A 19,834-nucleotide genomic window follows, 5' to 3' on the forward strand; every position below is an offset into this window, starting at 1 on the left:
GAGCAAACAGAGACACCGGTAGCCCGCCCGGAAAAGAGTCTGCCCCTGAGAGAAAGTACCCTGACCAGGTTCACCCGTGGGTGGGTGGCCAGCTAGCGGCATTCAGAAGAGCGAGGCCCGCAGTCTGTGCGGAAGACACCTGCACTCGGGTGTGTGTGGCGGCACGATTCACAAGCAGCTCCAGATGTTAAACCAAGGAGAAGCCAGGGAGTTCCCAACGCCCCAGGTGTCCTCAGCCCACGACTGGCTGCTGTGGGAATGCGAAGCCCGGCTCCTTGTCTCAGAGCGGGACAACCAGGAGGTGTGACGTACACCCCGGGGTTCCCAGGAGGATCAGGCTGAAGCTGGGACTTGGCCTCAAAGTGTCCCCTCGCATGGCCACCCCCTTCCCCTTCCTGCTCCTCTACTCCTGGTGCCCCTCCATCCAGGGGCCAGACCTTAAAGAGTCACCGCAAGAGAATCCTGGTCCCCAAGGAGCCTTCTGGGGGACCGGTGCTGAGAGAGGTTGTGGGCATGGCCCGCTGGGGCTCTGCCCGACCCAGGGCTGAGAGATGCAACCTCCCAGCTCTGGGTCCCTGCAGGAAGCGTTGGCAAGCACAGGGCCGGTCCTCCAAAGGCCCAGGTGCAGGGAGCCCAGGCCAAGCAGCCTGTGGAAGAAGCCACTTGCCCTGCCACCCCGGGAACACGACTGCAGGCCCCGGCCCTTCCCACCTCCTCCTCCTCCTCCTCTTCCCCCCCCGCCCCCCCCCCCGACATGGCACAGGGCTCAGAGACACCTCAGACTCTTGCTACCCAAAGTGCAAAGGGCATCAGTTGCTCCTCTAACCCCCCCCCCCCCCCCCCCCGCCCAGCAGACCGCGTTGTCCAGCCAGCCCCCGGGCCTCCCTGGGGTGCCCAGCACAAAAGCGCAGACACCCACCGGACCCTCAATCTCAGCTTTCGGATGTTTTTGCCACTCTAAGGACCCGCAGGCCAGCTGGGCCTTCGGGCAGGACAGAGAGCCCCGGAATCCGACGTGGAGAGCTGCGTGTACGTCCCCATCAGGAGGCGGTCCCCACCTCCGCGACTCTCCCCTTGCGGGGAGCGGCAGCCGCAGGGCCTCAGGGAAGACACCAGGCTGGGTCCCCGCGGCACAGCGGGGGCCCCGCACGCGACTTAGGGACGGCTGCTGGAGACTGCTGCGGCCACCCTGCTGCCGGGTTTCTGGAGGGCTTCCTGGAAGCAGCGTCCACACCAAGCCCTTGGAAGGCCCAGGCGACGGAGGAGCCGGTCAGGCAGGGGCCGAGGACGGTGAGAGGCCGGACGGGCGGGAAGGAGCATGTCAGGCAGGGGCAGAGGACGGTGACAGGCCGGGCGGGAAGGAGCCGGTCAGGCGGGGGCCCGGGACAGTGACGGGCCTGGGCCTGGCCGGGGAGGAGTGCGTCAGGCAGGGGCAGAGGACACGGGCTGGGTAAGGGTTAGGGTGACAGTTAGGGCACAATTCACACAATCGCAAAGATGTGGAAGCGACCCGAGTGCCCATCCATCCAGGAGTGCATTAATAAAATGTGGCGCGTGGACACCACGGAGTGCCATTGGGCTGTGAGGAGCAGCGGTGAGAGGGCGCCTCTCGTGTTCTCCTGGCCAGAGCTGGAACCCGTTCCAGTAAGCCAAGTATCCCAAGAATGGACACACGAGCGCCCCGTGAGCGCGCTCACCAGCAAATGGGTACGAACGGATGGACACCTAAGTGGACAGAGAGGAATCACCTTCATCATCGGGTGGGTGTCGGGCGGGTGGGGGGAGGGGAGGGGCATACACCTCCATTAGGAATGGGGTGGGTGCGCACCGACTGGGGGATGGGCGCACTTGAAGCTCTGACCCGAGGGGGGAGGCTGGGAGAGGGCAACGTACCCGACCTTAACATTGGTGCCCCCACAATACGCTGGAACAACATGAGAGGTAAATGAATAAGAACACAGGGGGGAGGGGGGCACGGGCAACACATGTCACCTGAATACTTGTACTCCCATCATCTGCTTGAAAAGAGAGAGAAAAGAAAATGCAATGAGAGAGGTAAGAGACACTTTTTAAAAATAACGACTCCAAAGAGAAAAGTAAAAGGAGGCCTGTGGAGCAGGTCTGGGTGTGACTCCGGATCCCCCAACATCAGCTGCCACCACCAAAGATTCCTACGTGGAGCCCATAGAACCCCAAAAGCAACGGGACGAGTTCTGGTCCCATACTCCCTCAAAATGACATCCTGGCCTCCTTCTGGAACTCCCTCCCCTCTCAGACTCTCAAGGTTTCCTCCAGCGTGTCGGTTCCCACAGAGCAGACCTTTGGTCTGAGACCTGACAGTCCAGATGCCACGCATGCTGCCGCGTGGCGGCGGTGTCGCGGCTTGGGACAAGAGGAGGCCCCACGGTGCGGGCTGGGGCGCCAGGCACCCCACGGCGGGCGCTGAGGGTGGGGGTGACCCCCACCCCGGGCCGCCGCCGCGCTCCCAGAAAGGGGACAGAACAAGAGGCAAAAAAAAAAAAAAAAGAAGAAGAAGAAGCCTACGGCACCCGGTATTCCCAGGCGGTCTTCTCCCATCCAAGTACTAACCAGGCCCGACCCTGCTTAGCTTCCGAGACCAGAGGAGACCGGGGGGCGTTCAGGGTGGTGTGGCCCTAGACGGCGGAGGGCGCCCCTGCCCCGCTCAAGATCCCAGCGTCTCTGCGCTTCCCCGCCGCCTCCTCCCGCCCCAGGCCCCGCGCCCGGCCGGGCCTGTTGAGTTCGCCGGCCGGGTCCGGCGGGCTCCGAGGGACGGGGGTGACGGGCCGGGCCGGGCGGCCGGGGCGGGGGGCTGTCTCTCTCTCCACACACACACACTCACACTCACTCACACTCACACAAGATGCGCCTCCACGGCTGGACCCGCCAAGGTGGAGCCCTCCCAGCCCCCCTCGTCTCCTCGCCTGGCCTCCTTCACCTACCCGCTGCCCACCCCCAGCGCGTCGCCGCCGCTGACTGCGCACGCGCGCACCGGCACCGGGCGCTCGCCCTTTGACCCCAGCCAGGGGCCGCCCTCCCCCACAACCCCTTTCAGCTGTGCCCCCCGCCCTGTGGGCGGGCTGCCGCCTATTCCCCCGGGCCAGGGCTGGGGCACAGCGCAAGGGGGAGGGGAGCGAGTGTATGGGGCATCTCTCTCTGGGGATGTGTCCCATGGGTGGGGTGGGGTGGGGTGGGGTGGCGTGGTTTGTGGGGCGCTGAAGAAATCAGTCCCCTCCATCTCCTACCTCTGGAAAACGCCCAAGCCCTTGGAGAACTGCCGGCACCGCGACCGTGGGGGCCGGGACCCTCCTCTGTGTCCTCCTGTGGCCCGGTCCAAGGGGCCTGGGCCTGGCCGGGGCTGCATTGGACCCCGACCACCCTGGCGTGTGGACTCGCTAAAAATCGGCGATTAGATATTGGATTCCAGCTTCCTTGAGGTCATTTCACTAATGAGTGCACCGGAAAGAGTTTCCTAATCCATCTGTGAGGGTGGCAACTGAAAGAGAATTTGAAAGCTGACAGAATAGGCGAGGGAAGGCATAGGAGATTTCCACACCCAGCAAGGAAGACTTTCCCGAAATGGAAGAAAGAAAGGAGCAAACAGAGACACCGGTAGCCCGCCCGGAAAAGAGTCTGCCCCTGAGAGAAAGTACCCTGACCAGGTTCTCCCGTGGGTGGGTGGCCAGCTAGCGGCATTCAGAAGAGCGAGGCCCGCAGTCTGTGCGGAAGACACCTGCACTCGGGTGTGTGTGGCGGCACGATTCACAAGCAGCTCCAGATGTTAAACCAAGGAGAAGCCAGGGAGTTCCCAACGCCCCAGGTGTCCTCAGCCCACGACTGGCTGCTGTGGGAATGCGAAGCCCGGCTCCTTGTCTCAGAGCGGGACAACCAGGAGGTGTGACGTACACCCCGGGGTTCCCAGGAGGATCAGGCTGAAGCTGGGACTTGGCCTCAAAGTGTCCCCTCGCATGGCCACCCCCTTCCCCTTCCTGCTCCTCTACTCCTGGTGCCCCTCCATCCAGGGGCCAGACCTTAAAGAGTCACCGCAAGAGAATCCTGGTCCCCAAGGAGCCTTCTGGGGGACCGGTGCTGAGAGAGGTTGTGGGCATGGCCCGCTGGGGCTCTGCCCGACCCAGGGCTGAGAGATGCAACCTCCCAGCTCTGGGTCCCTGCAGGAAGCGTTGGCAAGCACAGGGCCGGTCCTCCAAAGGCCCAGGTGCAGGGAGCCCAGGCCAAGCAGCCTGTGGAAGAAGCCACTTGCCCTGCCACCCCGGGAACACGACTGCAGGCCCCGGCCCTTCCCACCTCCTCCTCCTCCTCCTCTTCCCCCCCCGCCCCCCCCCCCGACATGGCACAGGGCTCAGAGACACCTCAGACTCTTGCTACCCAAAGTGCAAAGGGCATCAGTTGCTCCTCTAACCCCCCCCCCCCGCCCAGCAGACCGCGTTGTCCAGCCAGCCCCCGGGCCTCCCTGGGGTGCCCAGCACAAAAGCGCAGACACCCACCGGACCCTCAATCTCAGCTTTCGGATGTTTTTGCCACTCTAAGGACCCGCAGGCCAGCTGGGCCTTCGGGCAGGACAGAGAGCCCCGGAATCCGACGTGGAGAGCTGCGTGTACGTCCCCATCAGGAGGCGGTCCCCACCTCCGCGACTCTCCCCTTGCGGGGAGCGGCAGCCGCAGGGCCTCAGGGAAGACACCAGGCTGGGTCCCCGCGGCACAGCGGGGGCCCCGCACGCGACTTAGGGACGGCTGCTGGAGACTGCTGCGGCCACCCTGCTGCCGGGTTTCTGGAGGGCTTCCTGGAAGCAGCGTCCACACCAAGCCCTTGGAAGGCCCAGGCGACGGAGGAGCCGGTCAGGCAGGGGCCGAGGACGGTGAGAGGCCGGACGGGCGGGAAGGAGCATGTCAGGCAGGGGCAGAGGACGGTGACAGGCCGGGCGGGAAGGAGCCGGTCAGGCGGGGGCCCGGGACAGTGACGGGCCTGGGCCTGGCCGGGGAGGAGTGCGTCAGGCAGGGGCAGAGGACACGGGCTGGGTAAGGGTTAGGGTGACAGTTAGGGCACAATTCACACAATCGCAAAGATGTGGAAGCGACCCGAGTGCCCATCCATCCAGGAGTGCATTAATAAAATGTGGCGCGTGGACACCACGGAGTGCCATTGGGCTGTGAGGAGCAGCGGTGAGAGGGCGCCTCTCGTGTTCTCCTGGCCAGAGCTGGAACCCGTTCCAGTAAGCCAAGTATCCCAAGAATGGACACACGAGCGCCCCGTGAGCGCGCTCACCAGCAAATGGGTACGAACGGATGGACACCTAAGTGGACAGAGAGGAATCACCTTCATCATCGGGTGGGTGTCGGGCGGGTGGGGGGAGGGGAGGGGCATACACCTCCATTAGGAATGGGGTGGGTGCGCACCGACTGGGGGATGGGCGCACTTGAAGCTCTGACCCGAGGGGGGAGGCTGGGAGAGGGCAACGTACCCGACCTTAACATTGGTGCCCCCACAATACGCTGGAACAACATGAGAGGTAAATGAATAAGAACACAGGGGGGAGGGGGGCACGGGCAACACATGTCACCTGAATACTTGTACTCCCATCATCTGCTTGAAAAGAGAGAGAAAAGAAAATGCAATGAGAGAGGTAAGAGACACTTTTTAAAAATAACGACTCCAAAGAGAAAAGTAAAAGGAGGCCTGTGGAGCAGGTCTGGGTGTGACTCCGGATCCCCCAACATCAGCTGCCACCACCAAAGATTCCTACGTGGAGCCCATAGAACCCCAAAAGCAACGGGACGAGTTCTGGTCCCATACTCCCTCAAAATGACATCCTGGCCTCCTTCTGGAACTCCCTCCCCTCTCAGACTCTCAAGGTTTCCTCCAGCGTGTCGGTTCCCACAGAGCAGACCTTTGGTCTGAGACCTGACAGTCCAGATGCCACGCATGCTGCCGCGTGGCGGCGGTGTCGCGGCTTGGGACAAGAGGAGGCCCCACGGTGCGGGCTGGGGCGCCAGGCACCCCACGGCGGGCGCTGAGGGTGGGGGTGACCCCCACCCCGGGCCGCCGCCGCGCTCCCAGAAAGGGGACAGAACAAGAGGCAAAAAAAAAAAAAAAAGAAGAAGAAGAAGCCTACGGCACCCGGTATTCCCAGGCGGTCTTCTCCCATCCAAGTACTAACCAGGCCCGACCCTGCTTAGCTTCCGAGACCAGAGGAGACCGGGGGGCGTTCAGGGTGGTGTGGCCCTAGACGGCGGAGGGCGCCCCTGCCCCGCTCAAGATCCCAGCGTCTCTGCGCTTCCCCGCCGCCTCCTCCCGCCCCAGGCCCCGCGCCCGGCCGGGCCTGTTGAGTTCGCCGGCCGGGTCCGGCGGGCTCCGAGGGACGGGGGTGACGGGCCGGGCCGGGCGGCCGGGGCGGGGGGCTGTCTCTCTCTCCACACACACACACTCACACTCACTCACACTCACACAAGATGCGCCTCCACGGCTGGACCCGCCAAGGTGGAGCCCTCCCAGCCCCCCTCGTCTCCTCGCCTGGCCTCCTTCACCTACCCGCTGCCCACCCCCAGCGCGTCGCCGCCGCTGACTGCGCACGCGCGCACCGGCACCGGGCGCTCGCCCTTTGACCCCAGCCAGGGGCCGCCCTCCCCCACAACCCCTTTCAGCTGTGCCCCCCGCCCTGTGGGCGGGCTGCCGCCTATTCCCCCGGGCCAGGGCTGGGGCACAGCGCAAGGGGGAGGGGAGCGAGTGTATGGGGCATCTCTCTCTGGGGATGTGTCCCATGGGTGGGGTGGGGTGGGGTGGGGTGGCGTGGTTTGTGGGGCGCTGAAGAAATCAGTCCCCTCCATCTCCTACCTCTGGAAAACGCCCAAGCCCTTGGAGAACTGCCGGCACCGCGACCGTGGGGGCCGGGACCCTCCTCTGTGTCCTCCTGTGGCCCGGTCCAAGGGGCCTGGGCCTGGCCGGGGCTGCATTGGACCCCGACCACCCTGGCGTGTGGACTCGCTAAAAATCGGCGATTAGATATTGGATTCCAGCTTCCTTGAGGTCATTTCACTAATGAGTGCACCGGAAAGAGTTTCCTAATCCATCTGTGAGGGTGGCAACTGAAAGAGAATTTGAAAGCTGACAGAATAGGCGAGGGAAGGCATAGGAGATTTCCACACCCAGCAAGGAAGACTTTCCCGAAATGGAAGAAAGAAAGGAGCAAACAGAGACACCGGTAGCCCGCCCGGAAAAGAGTCTGCCCCTGAGAGAAAGTACCCTGACCAGGTTCTCCCGTGGGTGGGTGGCCAGCTAGCGGCATTCAGAAGAGCGAGGCCCGCAGTCTGTGCGGAAGACACCTGCACTCGGGTGTGTGTGGCGGCACGATTCACAAGCAGCTCCAGATGTTAAACCAAGGAGAAGCCAGGGAGTTCCCAACGCCCCAGGTGTCCTCAGCCCACGACTGGCTGCTGTGGGAATGCGAAGCCCGGCTCCTTGTCTCAGAGCGGGACAACCAGGAGGTGTGACGTACACCCCGGGGTTCCCAGGAGGATCAGGCTGAAGCTGGGACTTGGCCTCAAAGTGTCCCCTCGCATGGCCACCCCCTTCCCCTTCCTGCTCCTCTACTCCTGGTGCCCCTCCATCCAGGGGCCAGACCTTAAAGAGTCACCGCAAGAGAATCCTGGTCCCCAAGGAGCCTTCTGGGGGACCGGTGCTGAGAGAGGTTGTGGGCATGGCCCGCTGGGGCTCTGCCCGACCCAGGGCTGAGAGATGCAACCTCCCAGCTCTGGGTCCCTGCAGGAAGCGTTGGCAAGCACAGGGCCGGTCCTCCAAAGGCCCAGGTGCAGGGAGCCCAGGCCAAGCAGCCTGTGGAAGAAGCCACTTGCCCTGCCACCCCGGGAACACGACTGCAGGCCCCGGCCCTTCCCACCTCCTCCTCCTCCTCCTCTTCCCCCCCCGCCCCCCCCCCCGACATGGCACAGGGCTCAGAGACACCTCAGACTCTTGCTACCCAAAGTGCAAAGGGCATCAGTTGCTCCTCTAACCCCCCCCCCCCGCCCAGCAGACCGCGTTGTCCAGCCAGCCCCCGGGCCTCCCTGGGGTGCCCAGCACAAAAGCGCAGACACCCACCGGACCCTCAATCTCAGCTTTCGGATGTTTTTGCCACTCTAAGGACCCGCAGGCCAGCTGGGCCTTCGGGCAGGACAGAGAGCCCCGGAATCCGACGTGGAGAGCTGCGTGTACGTCCCCATCAGGAGGCGGTCCCCACCTCCGCGACTCTCCCCTTGCGGGGAGCGGCAGCCGCAGGGCCTCAGGGAAGACACCAGGCTGGGTCCCCGCGGCACAGCGGGGGCCCCGCACGCGACTTAGGGACGGCTGCTGGAGACTGCTGCGGCCACCCTGCTGCCGGGTTTCTGGAGGGCTTCCTGGAAGCAGCGTCCACACCAAGCCCTTGGAAGGCCCAGGCGACGGAGGAGCCGGTCAGGCAGGGGCCGAGGACGGTGAGAGGCCGGACGGGCGGGAAGGAGCATGTCAGGCAGGGGCAGAGGACGGTGACAGGCCGGGCGGGAAGGAGCCGGTCAGGCGGGGGCCCGGGACAGTGACGGGCCTGGGCCTGGCCGGGGAGGAGTGCGTCAGGCAGGGGCAGAGGACACGGGCTGGGTAAGGGTTAGGGTGACAGTTAGGGCACAATTCACACAATCGCAAAGATGTGGAAGCGACCCGAGTGCCCATCCATCCAGGAGTGCATTAATAAAATGTGGCGCGTGGACACCACGGAGTGCCATTGGGCTGTGAGGAGCAGCGGTGAGAGGGCGCCTCTCGTGTTCTCCTGGCCAGAGCTGGAACCCGTTCCAGTAAGCCAAGTATCCCAAGAATGGACACACGAGCGCCCCGTGAGCGCGCTCACCAGCAAATGGGTACGAACGGATGGACACCTAAGTGGACAGAGAGGAATCACCTTCATCATCGGGTGGGTGTCGGGCGGGTGGGGGGAGGGGAGGGGCATACACCTCCATTAGGAATGGGGTGGGTGCGCACCGACTGGGGGATGGGCGCACTTGAAGCTCTGACCCGAGGGGGGAGGCTGGGAGAGGGCAACGTACCCGACCTTAACATTGGTGCCCCCACAATACGCTGGAACAACATGAGAGGTAAATGAATAAGAACACAGGGGGGAGGGGGGCACGGGCAACACATGTCACCTGAATACTTGTACTCCCATCATCTGCTTGAAAAGAGAGAGAAAAGAAAATGCAATGAGAGAGGTAAGAGACACTTTTTAAAAATAACGACTCCAAAGAGAAAAGTAAAAGGAGGCCTGTGGAGCAGGTCTGGGTGTGACTCCGGATCCCCCAACATCAGCTGCCACCACCAAAGATTCCTACGTGGAGCCCATAGAACCCCAAAAGCAACGGGACGAGTTCTGGTCCCATACTCCCTCAAAATGACATCCTGGCCTCCTTCTGGAACTCCCTCCCCTCTCAGACTCTCAAGGTTTCCTCCAGCGTGTCGGTTCCCACAGAGCAGACCTTTGGTCTGAGACCTGACAGTCCAGATGCCACGCATGCTGCCGCGTGGCGGCGGTGTCGCGGCTTGGGACAAGAGGAGGCCCCACGGTGCGGGCTGGGGCGCCAGGCACCCCACGGCGGGCGCTGAGGGTGGGGGTGACCCCCACCCCGGGCCGCCGCCGCGCTCCCAGAAAGGGGACAGAACAAGAGGCAAAAAAAAAAAAAAAAGAAGAAGAAGAAGCCTACGGCACCCGGTATTCCCAGGCGGTCTTCTCCCATCCAAGTACTAACCAGGCCCGACCCTGCTTAGCTTCCGAGACCAGAGGAGACCGGGGGGCGTTCAGGGTGGTGTGGCCCTAGACGGCGGAGGGCGCCCCTGCCCCGCTCAAGATCCCAGCGTCTCTGCGCTTCCCCGCCGCCTCCTCCCGCCCCAGGCCCCGCGCCCGGCCGGGCCTGTTGAGTTCGCCGGCCGGGTCCGGCGGGCTCCGAGGGACGGGGGTGACGGGCCGGGCCGGGCGGCCGGGGCGGGGGGCTGTCTCTCTCTCCACACACACACACTCACACTCACTCACACTCACACAAGATGCGCCTCCACGGCTGGACCCGCCAAGGTGGAGCCCTCCCAGCCCCCCTCGTCTCCTCGCCTGGCCTCCTTCACCTACCCGCTGCCCACCCCCAGCGCGTCGCCGCCGCTGACTGCGCACGCGCGCACCGGCACCGGGCGCTCGCCCTTTGACCCCAGCCAGGGGCCGCCCTCCCCCACAACCCCTTTCAGCTGTGCCCCCCGCCCTGTGGGCGGGCTGCCGCCTATTCCCCCGGGCCAGGGCTGGGGCACAGCGCAAGGGGGAGGGGAGCGAGTGTATGGGGCATCTCTCTCTGGGGATGTGTCCCATGGGTGGGGTGGGGTGGGGTGGGGTGGCGTGGTTTGTGGGGCGCTGAAGAAATCAGTCCCCTCCATCTCCTACCTCTGGAAAACGCCCAAGCCCTTGGAGAACTGCCGGCACCGCGACCGTGGGGGCCGGGACCCTCCTCTGTGTCCTCCTGTGGCCCGGTCCAAGGGGCCTGGGCCTGGCCGGGGCTGCATTGGACCCCGACCACCCTGGCGTGTGGACTCGCTAAAAATCGGCGATTAGATATTGGATTCCAGCTTCCTTGAGGTCATTTCACTAATGAGTGCACCGGAAAGAGTTTCCTAATCCATCTGTGAGGGTGGCAACTGAAAGAGAATTTGAAAGCTGACAGAATAGGCGAGGGAAGGCATAGGAGATTTCCACACCCAGCAAGGAAGACTTTCCCGAAATGGAAGAAAGAAAGGAGCAAACAGAGACACCGGTAGCCCGCCCGGAAAAGAGTCTGCCCCTGAGAGAAAGTACCCTGACCAGGTTCTCCCGTGGGTGGGTGGCCAGCTAGCGGCATTCAGAAGAGCGAGGCCCGCAGTCTGTGCGGAAGACACCTGCACTCGGGTGTGTGTGGCGGCACGATTCACAAGCAGCTCCAGATGTTAAACCAAGGAGAAGCCAGGGAGTTCCCAACGCCCCAGGTGTCCTCAGCCCACGACTGGCTGCTGTGGGAATGCGAAGCCCGGCTCCTTGTCTCAGAGCGGGACAACCAGGAGGTGTGACGTACACCCCGGGGTTCCCAGGAGGATCAGGCTGAAGCTGGGACTTGGCCTCAAAGTGTCCCCTCGCATGGCCACCCCCTTCCCCTTCCTGCTCCTCTACTCCTGGTGCCCCTCCATCCAGGGGCCAGACCTTAAAGAGTCACCGCAAGAGAATCCTGGTCCCCAAGGAGCCTTCTGGGGGACCGGTGCTGAGAGAGGTTGTGGGCATGGCCCGCTGGGGCTCTGCCCGACCCAGGGCTGAGAGATGCAACCTCCCAGCTCTGGGTCCCTGCAGGAAGCGTTGGCAAGCACAGGGCCGGTCCTCCAAAGGCCCAGGTGCAGGGAGCCCAGGCCAAGCAGCCTGTGGAAGAAGCCACTTGCCCTGCCACCCCGGGAACACGACTGCAGGCCCCGGCCCTTCCCACCTCCTCCTCCTCCTCCTCTTCCCCCCCCGCCCCCCCCCCCCGACATGGCACAGGGCTCAGAGACACCTCAGACTCTTGCTACCCAAAGTGCAAAGGGCATCAGTTGCTCCTCTAACCCCCCCCCCCCCCCGCCCAGCAGACCGCGTTGTCCAGCCAGCCCCCGGGCCTCCCTGGGGTGCCCAGCACAAAAGCGCAGACACCCACCGGACCCTCAATCTCAGCTTTCGGATGTTTTTGCCACTCTAAGGACCCGCAGGCCAGCTGGGCCTTCGGGCAGGACAGAGAGCCCCGGAATCCGACGTGGAGAGCTGCGTGTACGTCCCCATCAGGAGGCGGTCCCCACCTCCGCGACTCTCCCCTTGCGGGGAGCGGCAGCCGCAGGGCCTCAGGGAAGACACCAGGCTGGGTCCCCGCGGCACAGCGGGGGCCCCGCACGCGACTTAGGGACGGCTGCTGGAGACTGCTGCGGCCACCCTGCTGCCGGGTTTCTGGAGGGCTTCCTGGAAGCAGCGTCCACACCAAGCCCTTGGAAGGCCCAGGCGACGGAGGAGCCGGTCAGGCAGGGGCCGAGGACGGTGAGAGGCCGGACGGGCGGGAAGGAGCATGTCAGGCAGGGGCAGAGGACGGTGACAGGCCGGGCGGGAAGGAGCCGGTCAGGCGGGGGCCCGGGACAGTGACGGGCCTGGGCCTGGCCGGGGAGGAGTGCGTCAGGCAGGGGCAGAGGACACGGGCTGGGTAAGGGTTAGGGTGACAGTTAGGGCACAATTCACACAATCGCAAAGATGTGGAAGCGACCCGAGTGCCCATCCATCCAGGAGTGCATTAATAAAATGTGGCGCGTGGACACCACGGAGTGCCATTGGGCTGTGAGGAGCAGCGGTGAGAGGGCGCCTCTCGTGTTCTCCTGGCCAGAGCTGGAACCCGTTCCAGTAAGCCAAGTATCCCAAGAATGGACACACGAGCGCCCCGTGAGCGCGCTCACCAGCAAATGGGTACGAACGGATGGACACCTAAGTGGACAGAGAGGAATCACCTTCATCATCGGGTGGGTGTCGGGCGGGTGGGGGGAGGGGAGGGGCATACACCTCCATTAGGAATGGGGTGGGTGCGCACCGACTGGGGGATGGGCGCACTTGAAGCTCTGACCCGAGGGGGGAGGCTGGGAGAGGGCAACGTACCCGACCTTAACATTGGTGCCCCCACAATACGCTGGAACAACATGAGAGGTAAATGAATAAGAACACAGGGGGGAGGGGGGCACGGGCAACACATGTCACCTGAATACTTGTACTCCCATCATCTGCTTGAAAAGAGAGAGAAAAGAAAATGCAATGAGAGAGGTAAGAGACACTTTTTAAAAATAACGACTCCAAAGAGAAAAGTAAAAGGAGGCCTGTGGAGCAGGTCTGGGTGTGACTCCGGATCCCCCAACATCAGCTGCCACCACCAAAGATTCCTACGTGGAGCCCATAGAACCCCAAAAGCAACGGGACGAGTTCTGGTCCCATACTCCCTCAAAATGACATCCTGGCCTCCTTCTGGAACTCCCTCCCCTCTCAGACTCTCAAGGTTTCCTCCAGCGTGTCGGTTCCCACAGAGCAGACCTTTGGTCTGAGACCTGACAGTCCAGATGCCACGCATGCTGCCGCGTGGCGGCGGTGTCGCGGCTTGGGACAAGAGGAGGCCCCACGGTGCGGGCTGGGGCGCCAGGCACCCCACGGCGGGCGCTGAGGGTGGGGGTGACCCCCACCCCGGGCCGCCGCCGCGCTCCCAGAAAGGGGACAGAACAAGAGGCAAAAAAAAAAAAAAAAGAAGAAGAAGAAGCCTACGGCACCCGGTATTCCCAGGCGGTCTTCTCCCATCCAAGTACTAACCAGGCCCGACCCTGCTTAGCTTCCGAGACCAGAGGAGACCGGGGGGCGTTCAGGGTGGTGTGGCCCTAGACGGCGGAGGGCGCCCCTGCCCCGCTCAAGATCCCAGCGTCTCTGCGCTTCCCCGCCGCCTCCTCCCGCCCCAGGCCCCGCGCCCGGCCGGGCCTGTTGAGTTCGCCGGCCGGGTCCGGCGGGCTCCGAGGGACGGGGGTGACGGGCCGGGCCGGGCGGCCGGGGCGGGGGGCTGTCTCTCTCTCCACACACACACACTCACACTCACTCACACTCACACAAGATGCGCCTCCACGGCTGGACCCGCCAAGGTGGAGCCCTCCCAGCCCCCCTCGTCTCCTCGCCTGGCCTCCTTCACCTACCCGCTGCCCACCCCCAGCGCGTCGCCGCCGCTGACTGCGCACGCGCGCACCGGCACCGGGCGCTCGCCCTTTGACCCCAGCCAGGGGCCGCCCTCCCCCACAACCCCTTTCAGCTGTGCCCCCCGCCCTGTGGGCGGGCTGCCGCCTATTCCCCCGGGCCAGGGCTGGGGCACAGCGCAAGGGGGAGGGGAGCGAGTGTATGGGGCATCTCTCTCTGGGGATGTGTCCCATGGGTGGGGTGGGGTGGGGTGGGGTGGCGTGGTTTGTGGGGCGCTGAAGAAATCAGTCCCCTCCATCTCCTACCTCTGGAAAACGCCCAAGCCCTTGGAGAACTGCCGGCACCGCGACCGTGGGGGCCGGGACCCTCCTCTGTGTCCTCCTGTGGCCCGGTCCAAGGGGCCTGGGCCTGGCCGGGGCTGCATTGGACCCCGACCACCCTGGCGTGTGGACTCGCTAAAAATCGGCGATTAGATATTGGATTCCAGCTTCCTTGAGGTCATTTCACTAATGAGTGCACCGGAAAGAGTTTCCTAATCCATCTGTGAGGGTGGCAACTGAAAGAGAATTTGAAAGCTGACAGAATAGGCGAGGGAAGGCATAGGAGATTTCCACACCCAGCAAGGAAGACTTTCCCGAAATGGAAGAAAGAAAGGAGCAAACAGAGACACCGGTAGCCCGCCCGGAAAAGAGTCTGCCCCTGAGAGAAAGTACCCTGACCAGGTTCACCCGTGGGTGGGTGGCCAGCTAGCGGCATTCAGAAGAGCGAGGCCCGCAGTCTGTGCGGAAGACACCTGCACTCGGGTGTGTGTGGCGGCACGATTCACAAGCAGCTCCAGATGTTAAACCAAGGAGAAGCCAGGGAGTTCCCAACGCCCCAGGTGTCCTCAGCCCACGACTGGCTGCTGTGGGAATGCGAAGCCCGGCTCCTTGTCTCAGAGCGGGACAACCAGGAGGTGTGACGTACACCCCGGGGTTCCCAGGAGGATCAGGCTGAAGCTGGGACTTGGCCTCAAAGTGTCCCCTCGCATGGCCACCCCCTTCCCCTTCCTGCTCCTCTACTCCTGGTGCCCCTCCATCCAGGGGCCAGACCTTAAAGAGTCACCGCAAGAGAATCCTGGTCCCCAAGGAGCCTTCTGGGGGACCGGTGCTGAGAGAGGTTGTGGGCATGGCCCGCTGGGGCTCTGCCCGACCCAGGGCTGAGAGATGCAACCTCCCAGCTCTGGGTCCCTGCAGGAAGCGTTGGCAAGCACAGGGCCGGTCCTCCAAAGGCCCAGGTGCAGGGAGCCCAGGCCAAGCAGCCTGTGGAAGAAGCCACTTGCCCTGCCACCCCGGGAACACGACTGCAGGCCCCGGCCCTTCCCACCTCCTCCTCCTCCTCCTCTTCCCCCCCCGCCCCCCCCCCGACATGGCACAGGGCTCAGAGACACCTCAGACTCTTGCTACCCAAAGTGCAAAGGGCATCAGTTGCTCCTCTAACCCCCCCCCCCCCCCCCGCCCAGCAGACCGCGTTGTCCAGCCAGCCCCCGGGCCTCCCTGGGGTGCCCAGCACAAAAGCGCAGACACCCACCGGACCCTCAATCTCAGCTTTCGGATGTTTTTGCCACTCTAAGGACCCGCAGGCCAGCTGGGCCTTCGGGCAGGACAGAGAGCCCCGGAATCCGACGTGGAGAGCTGCGTGTACGTCCCCATCAGGAGGCGGTCCCCACCTCCGCGACTCTCCCCTTGCGGGGAGCGGCAGCCGCAGGGCCTCAGGGAAGACACCAGGCTGGGTCCCCGCGGCACAGCGGGGGCCCCGCACGCGACTTAGGGACGGCTGCTGGAGACTGCTGCGGCCACCCTGCTGCCGGGTTTCTGGAGGGCTTCCTGGAAGCAGCGTCCACACCAAGCCCTTGGAAGGCCCAGGCGACGGAGGAGCCGGTCAGGCAGGGGCCGAGGACGGTGAGAGGCCGGACGGGCGGGAAGGAGCATGTCAGGCAGGGGCAGAGGACGGTGACAGGCCGGGCGGGAAGGAGCCGGTCAGGCGGGGGCCCGGGACAGTGACGGGCCTGGGCCTGGCCGGGGAGGAGTGCGTCAGGCAGGGGCAGAGGACACGGGCTGGGTAAGGGTTAGGGTGACAGTTAGGGCACAATTCACACAATCGCAAAGATGTGGAAGCGACCCGAGTGCCCATCCATCCAGGAGTGCATTAATAAAATGTGGCGCGTGGACACCACGGAGTGCCATTGGGCTGTGAGGAGCAGCGGTGAGAGGGCGCCTCTCGTGTTCTCCTGGCCAGAGCTGGAACCCGTTCCAGTAAGCCAAGTATCCCAAGAATGGACACACGAGCGCCCCGTGAGCGCGCTCACCAGCAAATGGGTACGAACGGATGGACACCTAAGTGGACAGAGAGGAATCACCTTCATCATCGGGTGGGTGTCGGGCGGGTGGGGGGAGGGGAGGGGCATACACCTCCATTAGGAATGGGGTGGGTGCGCACCGACTGGGGGATGGGCGCACTTGAAGCTCTGACCCGAGGGGGGAGGCTGGGAGAGGGCAACGTACCCGACCTTAACATTGGTGCCCCCACAATACGCTGGAACAACATGAGAGGTAAATGAATAAGAACACAGGGGGGAGGGGGGCACGGGCAACACATGTCACCTGAATACTTGTACTCCCATCATCTGCTTGAAAAGAGAGAGAAAAGAAAATGCAATGAGAGAGGTAAGAGACACTTTTTAAAAATAACGACTCCAAAGAGAAAAGTAAAAGGAGGCCTGTGGAGCAGGTCTGGGTGTGACTCCGGATCCCCCAACATCAGCTGCCACCACCAAAGATTCCTACGTGGAGCCCATAGAACCCCAAAAGCAACGGGACGAGTTCTGGTCCCATACTCCCTCAAAATGACATCCTGGCCTCCTTCTGGAACTCCCTCCCCTCTCAGACTCTCAAGGTTTCCTCCAGCGTGTCGGTTCCCACAGAGCAGACCTTTGGTCTGAGACCTGACAGTCCAGATGCCACGCATGCTGCCGCGTGGCGGCGGTGTCGCGGCTTGGGACAAGAGGAGGCCCCACGGTGCGGGCTGGGGCGCCAGGCACCCCACGGCGGGCGCTGAGGGTGGGGGTGACCCCCACCCCGGGCCGCCGCCGCGCTCCCAGAAAGGGGACAGAACAAGAGGCAAAAAAAAAAAAAAAGAAGAAGAAGAAGCCTACGGCACCCGGTATTCCCAGGCGGTCTTCTCCCATCCAAGTACTAACCAGGCCCGACCCTGCTTAGCTTCCGAGACCAGAGGAGACCGGGGGGCGTTCAGGGTGGTGTGGCCCTAGACGGCGGAGGGCGCCCCTGCCCCGCTCAAGATCCCAGCGTCTCTGCGCTTCCCCGCCGCCTCCTCCCGCCCCAGGCCCCGCGCCCGGCCGGGCCTGTTGAGTTCGCCGGCCGGGTCCGGCGGGCTCCGAGGGACGGGGGTGACGGGCCGGGCCGGGCGGCCGGGGCGGGGGGCTGTCTCTCTCTCCACACACACACACTCACACTCACTCACACTCACACAAGATGCGCCTCCACGGCTGGACCCGCCAAGGTGGAGCCCTCCCAGCCCCCCTCGTCTCCTCGCCTGGCCTCCTTCACCTACCCGCTGCCCACCCCCAGCGCGTCGCCGCCGCTGACTGCGCACGCGCGCACCGGCACCGGGCGCTCGCCCTTTGACCCCAGCCAGGGGCCGCCCTCCCCCACAACCCCTTTCAGCTGTGCCCCCCGCCCTGTGGGCGGGCTGCCGCCTATTCCCCCGGGCCAGGGCTGGGGCACAGCGCAAGGGGGAGGGGAGCGAGTGTATGGGGCATCTCTCTCTGGGGATGTGTCCCATGGGTGGGGTGGGGTGGGGTGGGGTGGCGTGGTTTGTGGGGCGCTGAAGAAATCAGTCCCCTCCATCTCCTACCTCTGGAAAACGCCCAAGCCCTTGGAGAACTGCCGGCACCGCGACCGTGGGGGCCGGGACCCTCCTCTGTGTCCTCCTGTGGCCCGGTCCAAGGGGCCTGGGCCTGGCCGGGGCTGCATTGGACCCCGACCACCCTGGCGTGTGGACTCGCTAAAAATCGGCGATTAGATATTGGATTCCAGCTTCCTTGAGGTCATTTCACTAATGAGTGCACCGGAAAGAGTTTCCTAATCCATCTGTGAGGGTGGCAACTGAAAGAGAATTTGAAAGCTGACAGAATAGGCGAGGGAAGGCATAGGAGATTTCCACACCCAGCAAGGAAGACTTTCCCGAAATGGAAGAAAGAAAGGAGCAAACAGAGACACCGGTAGCCCGCCCGGAAAAGAGTCTGCCCCTGAGAGAAAGTACCCTGACCAGGTTCACCCGTGGGTGGGTGGCCAGCTAGCGGCATTCAGAAGAGCGAGGCCCGCAGTCTGTGCGGAAGACACCTGCACTCGGGTGTGTGTGGCGGCACGATTCACAAGCAGCTCCAGATGTTAAACCAAGGAGAAGCCAGGGAGTTCCCAACGCCCCAGGTGTCCTCAGCCCACGACTGGCTGCTGTGGGAATGCGAAGCCCGGCTCCTTGTCTCAGAGCGGGACAACCAGGAGGTGTGACGTACACCCCGGGGTTCCCAGGAGGATCAGGCTGAAGCTGGGACTTGGCCTCAAAGTGTCCCCTCGCATGGCCACCCCCTTCCCCTTCCTGCTCCTCTACTCCTGGTGCCCCTCCATCCAGGGGCCAGACCTTAAAGAGTCACCGCAAGAGAATCCTGGTCCCCAAGGAGCCTTCTGGGGGACCGGTGCTGAGAGAGGTTGTGGGCATGGCCCGCTGGGGCTCTGCCCGACCCAGGGCTGAGAGATGCAACCTCCCAGCTCTGGGTCCCTGCAGGAAGCGTTGGCAAGCACAGGGCCGGTCCTCCAAAGGCCCAGGTGCAGGGAGCCCAGGCCAAGCAGCCTGTGGAAGAAGCCACTTGCCCTGCCACCCCGGGAACACGACTGCAGGCCCCGGCCCTTCCCACCTCCTCCTCCTCCTCCTCTTCCCCCCCCCGCCCCCCCCCGACATGGCACAGGGCTCAGAGACACCTCAGACTCTTGCTACCCAAAGTGCAAAGGGCATCAGTTGCGCTCCTCTAACCCCCCCCCCCCGCCCAGCAGACCGCGTTGTCCAGCCAGCCCCCGGGCCTCCCTGGGGTGCCCAGCACAAAAGCGCAGACACCCACCGGACCCTCAATCTCAGCTTTCGGATGTTTTTGCCACTCTAAGGACCCGCAGGCCAGCTGGGCCTTCGGGCAGGACAGAGAGCCCCGGAATCCGACGTGGAGAGCTGCGTGTACGTCCCCATCAGGAGGCGGTCCCCACCTCCGCGACTCTCCCCTTGCGGGGAGCGGCAGCCGCAGGGCCTCAGGGAAGACACCAGGCTGGGTCCCCGCGGCACAGCGGGGGCCCCGCACGCGACTTAGGGACGGCTGCTGGAGACTGCTGCGGCCACCCTGCTGCCGGGTTTCTGGAGGGCTTCCTGGAAGCAGCGTCCACACCAAGCCCTTGGAAGGCCCAGGCGACGGAGGAGCCGGTCAGGCAGGGGCCGAGGACGGTGAGAGGCCGGACGGGCGGGAAGGAGCATGTCAGGCAGGGGCAGAGGACGGTGACAGGCCGGGCGGGAAGGAGCCGGTCAGGCGGGGGCCCGGGACAGTGACGGGCCTGGGCCTGGCCGGGGAGGAGTGCGTCAGGCAGGGGCAGAGGACACGGGCTGGGTAAGGGTTAGGGTGACAGTTAGGGCACAATTCACACAATCGCAAAGATGTGGAAGCGACCCGAGTGCCCATCCATCCAGGAGTGCATTAATAAAATGTGGCGCGTGGACACCACGGAGTGCCATTGGGCTGTGAGGAGCAGCGGTGAGAGGGCGCCTCTCGTGTTCTCCTGGCCAGAGCTGGAACCCGTTCCAGTAAGCCAAGTATCCCAAGAATGGACACACGAGCGCCCCGTGAGCGCGCTCACCAGCAAATGGGTACGAACGGATGGACACCTAAGTGGACAGAGAGGAATCACCTTCATCATCGGGTGGGTGTCGGGCGGGTGGGGGGAGGGGAGGGGCATACACCTCCAT

General features: G+C 64.1%; 5 pseudogenes; all 5 read right to left on the reverse strand.

Moving 5' to 3' along the window:
* Positions 1-2,537: 2,537 nt before the first annotated feature.
* Positions 2,538-2,660, reverse strand: LOC142869247 (uncharacterized; annotated as a pseudogene).
* Positions 2,661-6,141: 3,481 nt separating this feature from the next.
* Positions 6,142-6,264, reverse strand: LOC142869253 (uncharacterized; annotated as a pseudogene).
* A 3,481-nt stretch (positions 6,265-9,745) lies between these two features.
* LOC142869254 (uncharacterized) lies at positions 9,746-9,868 on the reverse strand (annotated as a pseudogene).
* Positions 9,869-13,353: 3,485 nt separating this feature from the next.
* Positions 13,354-13,476, reverse strand: LOC142869255 (uncharacterized; annotated as a pseudogene).
* Positions 13,477-16,960: 3,484 nt separating this feature from the next.
* On the reverse strand, positions 16,961-17,083 carry LOC142869237 (uncharacterized; annotated as a pseudogene).
* Positions 17,084-19,834: the final 2,751 nt, after the last annotated feature.

Source organism: Microcebus murinus, unplaced genomic scaffold (genome assembly GCF_040939455.1).
Source record: "Microcebus murinus isolate Inina unplaced genomic scaffold, M.murinus_Inina_mat1.0 scaf065_hap2_Mmur4.0, whole genome shotgun sequence".
Classification (NCBI taxonomy): Eukaryota; Metazoa; Chordata; class Mammalia; order Primates; family Cheirogaleidae; genus Microcebus; species Microcebus murinus.